Here is a 9,175-nt window from a genome sequence, read left to right on the forward strand (position 1 = left end):
GCATAAGCAGTCCAGACAAACTGGCAAAAAATAAATGAAACTCATAATTACAACCCACATAACAGTTACAATTACAATGCTTCATCAGATTTAGCTAAACCCTAAATTCGAAACTAATAGATCTTTAATGAAAACAAACCTGGCCGTCCTGAAGTTCATCAAAGGCCTTCCTAAAGTGACTTAGCATCAGATATCTATATCGTCGGTCATCACACTCCCAGTTACGCCACCTAATATGATATATTTATTTAGTGCAACTGAATTCTAAATATCTACATACGGATACATTGTAACATAATATTACCTGTTTGCTAGCGAAAAATTGCGGGGTTCCCTAGGAAGCGGCGATAGATAAGGCAGTCGGATCCAAGCCCATCCGAGCAGAAGTGTTAGTGGACCATCGATTTCTTTACAGTTAAAGCGAGATGCCCTGTACAATGCCCTGTAGAGGTGTGCTAAGCATGCTGATCCCTAACTATACTGTCTAATACTGCCGAAATCACGAAGCAAGGGTAGAAACTTCCAGTGCACACCTACCCCAGATTTATCCCCAAACAAGATCGTCCCAATCAGCAACATAATGTGGCACTTCACATACCTCTGTATACTTATTTCATCAGTCAACTGAAAGTTTTCTTTTAGATCACGCAGCCACGTCAGTTTTATACAGCATCCTCTGCACTCCTGCTTACGCGGTGCAACTCCAAATTGATCCAAATACTCCGCTTCCAAGGCTTCGAAACTACTCATTGTCATCCCTGTAACTGGAAGATCATCCGTTGGTAGACCAAGAATTAGAGCCACATCTTCAAGAGTCACAGCACATTCACTAATGGGAAGGTGAAACATATGTATATCTGGGTGCCACCGTTCGATTAGAGCATTTATCAGTGCTTTCTGACATTGTACTACACCAATCTGAGATGCATGGTAAAACCCAGTAACTCGTAAGTGTTCTTCCACCCTATCGTTGTATCGATCCGGAGAAACTGGATGGTTACATATCAGCATTCTTAATTTCTACAAAAAACATAACAAATTATTAGTCAAGTTATTAAATATTACTAACTAACTACTAAGAGGGAAGAATTTTTTAACTACAGCAAGTCATTAACAAAATTTGCACAACTAACTCGACAACGCATATTACTTGAAACCACACAACATTCATAAATTATTTGACTATATCAAACTAAAACAAATATTTATAACTTCTAAATTGAATTATTGATCCCTAAAATTTCTCAAAACTAACTATTAATAACATCAACTAATACATACATTCCTAATCAATTCTCAAGAATATTACAACATTATAGATGCTGGTTATTTATTTATATCCGGTAGATCCCCAATTGTTCTAATATATAACATTATAATTTGCAATATTAATTATCTATTAAGTATTACTTAAGTAAAATTAAACATGTAACACCCTAACTATCAAAATGTCACGCTTCCGGCTGCGCCACTCTGATAGCTCGAGTATTACCACGACTCTTATAATATTTAAGACTAAAATATGAGCCTGTTTAAAACTTAAAACCGCATAACCTTTCGATAACTCTTTTTTGTGAAAACCTAAACATACATGTACATGCAAAAGAACATAACTCTCCTAAAGCTTCGTCTTCCATATCCTGAAAAAGAATAACCTGTAGGGGAATGAGAACGTCGTCCTCGCTTGTTCTCACTATAGGATTACAGAAATTGCTATAACAAGATACGTAAAGATAAAATCATTCTTAGAGTTCAGTGACCATTACTCGTCTTATGAGTCTTTCCAAAAACCATAGGTTCACATTCGTAATCCAGAAAGTTCCTTTTTGAAAACTTGCTAAATTTCTCAAATATTCTAAAACAAAACCTTTTTCCTTTCTTAAAGAAAATGTCTGAAAAGTTTTCCCTAGACTGCAACCATGAAAGCAGTTACCTACGCGGTATAAATGATCATCCCGTTCCAAGCATAGGTTCATTAAGTCTATACTGAACCAATTAGATACTTTATACAGAACTAGGACTCAATATACCAATCACGGCCTCAAGCCCATCCAATCCAACACGGCCCCCGGCCCAAACAGCTCAATCAGCAACCAACTCATCACAAACCAATCAATTCAAACACAATCACAATTAATGTGGTTCAAGCACAATCAAGAGCAATTACAACAAGTATAACAGTTAGCAGTTAACATAAGTATTCACATAGGCAAACCAAATACAATATGCACACCCAAACAATATCATATAGATGCAAATGATGAATGCCTGTCCTACTGGCTGTGATATCACATTGTCGGTTCAATTGCCAACCCGACACATTCCCATGGGAATGTTGCCCTTCGGTCACGTATAAATGGGAACCCTCTGGGATAACGTGCCCGCCACACGGTCCAGGATGTTAGTGCCTGCACACTCTAGTGATCCGAAAGGATGTGAGTGGGATACTTTGCCTCCGACCTCACATCTACACGTAAGCGGGATTAACCACCGTCCTTACGCGGGCGCTGCAACCTCGACAAGCGGGATTAACCACCGTCCTTGCCAGGCGCAAGCGACTTATCAACAATCTCGTCATTTATCAATTCTCTCAGCATAAGCGGGACGAACCCGGCCCTTATGCCTACCAACCAATAACTCATCAATCTTGATGATATCCACAATCAATCAGGCTCAATAACTGATTTCAAATTCATTCTTGGCCCATTTCCTTTTAAATAACAAACGTATTCAATTCACATCTTGCCAAGAATTACTTTTCAAAATGGAGCCACTTTCCAACTCTTTCCAACACTTCCAAACAATCACGAAACCAGGCCAAACTCAAATCTCTTTTGAAAGACTCAAAATCATTCATTTCTAAATCAGGATTTGGTCATAAAATTCCTTAGCAGAGTCTCAAGACTTTAGGGGAGAATAACCTAACTCATTTCGTAAATTCATTGAAAACCTCTGAAACCTTAACTTCTTGGTTTAATTAAATAAAATTGAATTTAAACCAAAATAAAATCATGTGTCCAAATATTCCGAACCAATTTCAAAACCAACTTACTTAGACCAAAACCAAGTCATTTAAACTGAAAACTAATTTCAGTTTCATTCTTCATTCTGTTTCCAAAGGCTTGTGAATTGTATCATTTTTACTAAGTCAAAGTTCTAGTTAATACTTCAAACTTTTCCCAAAATGTCATAAAGTGAAATAGATTAATTGAAAATCAAGTTTCTTTTAAATCCATTAAAACCCCCTCCAAATCTGTTTACTTAAATCAAATTCCAAAACATAAAAATTTTCATATTTAAATTGATTTTTAAGGCATAATTCCTTTCTTAATAATTACACCCAAATTATAAAAATTTTCTTAATAAGGCAAGTTCAAACATAATTTATTTATCAAACATTTAATTCAAATCATAATTCATTATTTTCAAAATAACGTTCCAATCAAGGTATCAGATTTTTATAGAAATTTCGACAGCATCTCCCCTAAAACTTGGACTTTGCCACCCTTTCCGGGTCCCAACCAAACTAATCCTCAACTCTTTTTAAAAGGGATTCAAGACCAAATCAATTTCCAGTAAGAGAAATTAAGACTTTAATTACTAAAATCATTTCAATTCAAAACAACCAGAAACCTCTATTTTGAACAAAATCATACATTATTTCAATCAAACCAGCAATCATATTCATCCAATACAAATCAGGCAATTTATAAGACTCACTTAATCACAAAAAATGCATTTCGCACATCATATCTATTTATAACAATTCTAATTTAAAATAAATGAGTTTATTTAAAAAGCCCCTACCTTGGCTCGTTGAAACCATAACCCAAACGCGTCATAGAAACCTTCTCTCTCAACTCGAAATTACCGGCAGCTTGAATCACAGCTTCACTCACGTTCGCAGTAACCATAGCAACTCTAATCGCAACATATAATAATCAGGACTCGACCCCACGTTACCAAAACTCATATTCATTAACCAAACACAACCGAATACTAACGCGAGGCTTTTCGAAACATAAATTACTTACTGAGCTAGCGAAACGAAGCAGCTGCGAACTCCGAGCACGACACGCAAGCATCGATATACAACCCTGTGACAAATAACGTTACAACGCCTCAGCCGAAATTATCAGAACAGCGACAAAAGGCTCCTCGAACCAAAATGCTTACGAAGACCGAGGGAGAATGGCTGAACCGAATAGCGACGGTCTCCGAACCGATTCGGCGACAGCCCGGCAGCCACCTTAAGCGGCAGCAAGGACTTGAACAACATGTAGCGACAATGAAGTTTCCAGAAGCTCAACAGAAAGGAGAACCAGCTTAAAAATCCTTACCGACAAAGTTTTTCCAGCGACTAAGTTGCATTCTCCGGCGGCAGAGACGGCGAAGCAGCTCGGAACGGCCAGCAACAGTGGCGGCGCTAACCCAGCACCAACATCCACCATCGTCACCACTTTCCTCTCCGGTCAGACCCAACGGCCGCAACTCAGCCGCAGCAACGATGAAACGACAGCAAAAGGATCAGCCTCAACCCGCGATGGTGGCTCTTCGGCGCGACACCAGCACAACAGGAACGGCGGCGGTGAGATCCCAACAGCGACGAGTTTCCCGGCGACAGAACAAGCAGGACTGGCGATGGCAAGGAGGCCCGGCGACGGCGACCCAGGCGGCGATGGTCTCCCCTGTCGCGCCCTCCCTCTCTTTGCTGTGCAAACTCCCATCTCCCTCTCTCTTCATGCTCGCCGACAGAGGCAAGATGGCGGCGACTCAGCAAGGATGAGCTCCTCTGGTTCGGTGACAAAGGCGCGGCTCAGGCTCCAACGACGAGACGGCAATGGCGGCCACGACATGGTTCAGCAACCGCGTGGTGACAGCGCGAACAGATCCTTCTTCTCCCCTCGGCTAGCAACGGCGGAGACACTCCTCGCGGTTCCGGCGATGAGGATAACGGCGTCTCTCTCTCTCTTTCTCTCTCTCCACATGCAGCGAACTCCTCTCCTTCTCCCTCAATGTTGTTTCTTCCTTCCTTCATCTTGTAGTTGCTGCTGCGGTTGTTTTAGTTTGAGGAAAGGAGAAAGCAAAATTGCGTTGCTGCTGCTAGGTTGGGTGAGGACGAAACCGGGTCGGGTACGGGTTACTGGGTTAGGGTTTCATTTTGAAAATTATGGTTAAGGACATTAGGGTAATTTCACATAAAATTGGGAATAATATAGTAATTGAAACCCAAGTTAAACCCAACACTATTTGTACATAGAAAATACTATTTGCTCATCAATTTTATAAATTATTTTCAATAAAATGTCCCCACCAAATAATTAGAAATAATATACTTATTTTCTTCATTTTCCAAAATAGTAATATCAATACTCTAAAATATTAATTATTTAGTCCAAATCATATAAAAATCCTTATTATTTCACAACTACCAACTTTACAATTTAAATATATAAAATAACTCAATAATTGTAAAATTAGATAAAATCTTAATTTGAATAGCCCAAACTCATTATTTTTGGATTTCTAGAACTTTAAGTTGTAAATAGAAAAATAATCCATAATTATAGAGTTTGGATGAAAACCTTAATTTATTTTAAATCCAATTAATCAAAACTACCTTTAATTACCTTCAATAAGATAATTTATAAAAATAAAACTATAAAAAATATAGGGTTTGAGATTAGTTCAAAATAGGACTTTTCAAAAGTCTTGGGTCTTACATTCCATCCACCTTATAAAAATTTTCGTCCTCGAAAATTAAAATAATACATAGGATCATGCATAGCCTTAAATACCTTTTAGAAAAGTAAGAGATCTTAACACATATATATACATAAGTTCAAATACCTGATATCCATAAGATTTAAACATAATGGTAAAATATAGTGCAAGGCAGAAGATAAAGATAGCCTCAATGCAAACAGGTTATATGGTTTCAAAACCTTACAAAAGCTTGGAGAAACAATATAGGGTGCAAGTCAAGATAGGCGTTCACAAAGCAGAGCTATAGTTAATGTGGCAAGAAGGCTACAAGACAAGTTGGTATTAAAACAATGGATATAGCGTTCCCTCACAGCTCTCTTACCCAATCGAAACTTCAACTTCCCAACTCCATCAATCACTTCACAACTCCATAACCGCTCGCAAGCCTACATCCACAAACTCATCTGCGAGAAACAAAACTCTCACACTTCTCATAACGTTGCACACTTACCGCTTCACCTTCCGTATCCACAATCAGGTCTTAAAGAACTAACACATCGCATTACTATACCTAAAGATCACACGCGACATTACAACAATTCTCGAGTTTACTCAGAAGGATAAAAGACTTTGAAAAGAAGGACAAACAACAAGGATAATCTCCGCAAGAATTTTGAAAGGACTACTGAATCTTCAAGTAAACAAAGATGTACAATCGATGAGAAATATTGGAAGGAAGTTTAGTTTAACAACCTCAAGGATGACTCCTGAATCAGAGATAACTGATAGGAACACAAAAGCATAAGCAAGGCAGTAGTTTGAAACTAAATCAAGCTGAGTTAAAAAGGTATAAAATCATAGAAGAAGGTTAACTAAAGCTAGTGATGACACCCTCAAGGTTTAAAATTTATGACAAGTACACATAATACATTTGAATATAAAGAATGAAAAACTAAAAAAGATCACCTCCTATGCTAAAAGAAAGGTATGTAACTCGCATTTCACAAAAGGGTGACAGAAATATATATCAAGACTGCAATAGGGTTGAAATAAAACTAAATTGCATTTTGTCCAAATAGTTTCCAAGTAAAAGATAGAATAGGTGAGGTTTGGAAAATGAAAATCAGTCGAGTTAAGGCCAAACAATTTTTTAAAATCCTGAAAGACATTTAGGTACTCAATCAAATAAAGGTATACACTGAAATCGTGGCAAGTTTGTAAGAAAATCAAAAGTTTGTTCAAGATTTCTCAAGGTTTAAATTCAAACAAGCGTGTATGAAATTTTATAGCAAATATGGAACAAGTTAAACTCTATTTAGAAAAGGAAACTCCGTGGTAAAGTTTGCTTATCAGTCGGTTCCAAAACTTTATTTAAAACAGTGCATGCCAACTCCAAAACAACTTTGTCAATTTAAAGAATAGCTATGGATACAATTTAAGCAAGGAGAATTGATTTAAATATCTTAAGAGAATCCAAAACTTGTTTCAAAAGTTCACATCAAAACTCTAAGATTACACTTGAAATTGCCATCACATAAGAACATTCAGAAATATTAAGGTGTACTTAAAAGGAAATCAGACCAAACAAGAAAGGATCTTAAGTCAAGGGAGTTCAAACAAGATCCACGAAGCGTGGGACACCAAACAAACTTTCTATTGGTCCAAAAGAATGCAAAACTCGTCAGGAAAGACAACTAAATCAACAGTGAATTTTCAAGAAAGAACCTTCGACTAAAGAAGAACAATTAAGAGGACAAACAACACACTTGATAAAAACAAATTCAAGTTGACTCGGATGAGTATGAGATTTACAAGGGAAGGGAAAACTAAGACTAATAGTGATGTTCATAAAGTAAAAGAATAGTAAAAAACAAAATCAAGTATTACAACCATAGAAACAAAAGTTTAAAGAATTAGCCCATACTTGAGAGGAAAGGTATGAACCCAATATTTTCGAAAGAACAACGAATGCATAAATAACGTATCATGCCAAATTAAAGTCAATTTGTCAAACAAAAGCTAATTGGAATTAAAGCAAAATCTTTTCCTTTAATAATAAAAATTTTACCTAAGTACATAGTCAAATAAAGTTACGTATAGAAACCGTAGAAAAATTATTTGAAAAGTCAAATTGTACTTAAAGTAAGTGTAGTTCCGTAAACCAGTAAAAGAACATGCGAGGTATCAGAATTGCATAAGGAATTTTCAAAGTTTTATATAGATATGTGCATACCAAATCAAAAGCGATTTTATAAAAGTTTGAAAATTGGTTATAAATACAGTCAAAAGTTTTTTTTTAAAGGACTCGGAGCAAGGACCTATAAAGGCACACTGCATCAAGACAAGTTCAAAGTCATGCATCACATGGATCACGAAAAAGAGTTCAAACAGAGAAAGACAGATACACCAAGAAATTCAAACTGGCATATACAATTTAGGATCAAATAAGAATGCATATAAACAGAAAATAGAATTGGAAACACCCAACTGCTTTCCAAAAGAAAAGGCAACAAGAACATCAAGATAGGTTAAGAAACAATAGGTCACATGACTCCAACAGAATCTAAAGCACACAACTGAGTAACCTCAAGAATAGTTTCTAACGTTCCCAAAACCCACGAATCGTGTTACCTATTACTCGTATCTTGTCTATGATAACCCATCAGTGCTTTCATATACATAATTCACAAGTATTAAGCCGGCCAAACTTAATATCAGGAATTATGCAATGCAAGACTAACAGCAATAATCAATAGATTGTCATATGCACAAAGATCTAATTCTCGTTATTCGAACAAGACATAGTACATGACAAACGCTCAGAGTATGCAATTGAAGCATAGTCGGTCCATTCCTCAGGCTGTACAGAAAAGACCGTTCTGATACCACAAATGTAACACCCTAACTATTAAAATGTCACGCTTCCGGCTGCGCCACTCTGATAGCTCGAGTACTACCACGACTCTTATAATATTTAAGACTAAAATATGAGCCTGTTTAAAACTTAAAACTGCATAACCTTTCGATAACTCTTTTTTGTGAAAACCTAAACATACATGTACATGCAAAATCAGATACAACTTTAAGATATATATACACACACACACACACACACACACACTAATTTACAAATATACATATCATAATTTCCTATCCCTCTTACAAACATAATAAAGATAAAGGCGAGGAAAAACAATAGCTACGGTAATACAAAAGGACCGAATAAATAGAAAATGAACATAACTCTCCTGAAGTTTCGTCTTCCATATCCTGAAAAGGAATAACCTGTACGGGAGTGAGAACGTCGTCCTCGCTTGTTCTCACTATAGGATTACAGAAAGTGCTATAACAAGATACGTAAAGATAAAATCATTCTTAGAGTTCAGTGACCATTGCTCGTCTTATGAGTCTTTCCAAAAACCATAGGTTCACATTCGTAATCCAGAAAGTTCCTTTTTGAAAACTTGCT

This window comes from Arachis ipaensis, chromosome B08 (genome assembly GCF_000816755.2).
Source record: "Arachis ipaensis cultivar K30076 chromosome B08, Araip1.1, whole genome shotgun sequence".
Taxonomy (NCBI): Eukaryota; Viridiplantae; Streptophyta; class Magnoliopsida; order Fabales; family Fabaceae; genus Arachis; species Arachis ipaensis.